Here is a 657-nt window from a genome sequence, read left to right as displayed (position 1 = left end):
AAAAGAAAAGAAAAGAAAAGAAAAGTAAAAACATAGCCGAGCATTGGTGCCTCAACGCCTGTATTCCTAGTTACATAGGGGGCTGAGATGTGAGGTTCAAAGCTAGTAGGGCAGAAAACTCTGTAAACTTATCTATAATTAAAAAGCATAAAGCTAGAGAGGAGCTGTGATTCAAGTGGTAGGGAGGTAGCCTTGAGTGAAAAAGCTAAAGCTACGTGCCCAGGCCCTGAATTGAAGCCCCAGTACTGGCGTGTGCACACATACATGTACACACACATTTATATATACACACACAAGACAATTATGTCCTCATTACCACATAAAGAAAAAAAGTGGGAGCCAGGCTCCAGTGGCTCATGCCTGTAATCCTAGCTACTCAGGAGGCTGAAATCTGAGGATCATGGTTCAAAGCCAGCGCCAGCAAGAAAGTCTGTGAGACTCTTATCTCCAATAAACCAATAAAAAACTGGAAGTGGCGCTGTGGCTCAAGTGGTAGAGCCCCAGCTTTGAGCTGAAGAGCCAAGGGACAGTGTCCAGGTTTAGAGTTCAAGCCCCACAACTGACACGAAGAAGAAGAAGAAGAAGAAGAAGAAGAAGAAGAAGAAGAAGAAGAAGAAGAAGAAGAAGAAGAAGAAGAAGAAGAAGAAGAAGAAGAAG

General features: G+C 43.2%; 1 protein-coding gene across 1 annotated transcript in view; it reads right to left on the bottom strand.

Annotated features, from left to right (window-relative positions):
- Slc7a8 (solute carrier family 7 (amino acid transporter light chain, L system), member 8) overlaps positions 1-657 on the bottom strand; it is a 22,301-nt gene that overhangs the window by 4,717 nt on the left and 16,927 nt on the right. The window lies entirely within an intron of this gene.

This window comes from Dipodomys ordii, unplaced genomic scaffold (assembly GCF_000151885.1).
Source record: "Dipodomys ordii isolate 6190 unplaced genomic scaffold, Dord_2.0 Scaffold84, whole genome shotgun sequence".
Lineage (NCBI taxonomy): Eukaryota > Metazoa > Chordata > Mammalia > Rodentia > Heteromyidae > Dipodomys > Dipodomys ordii.
This window is presented reverse-complemented; position numbering and strand designations above follow the sequence as displayed.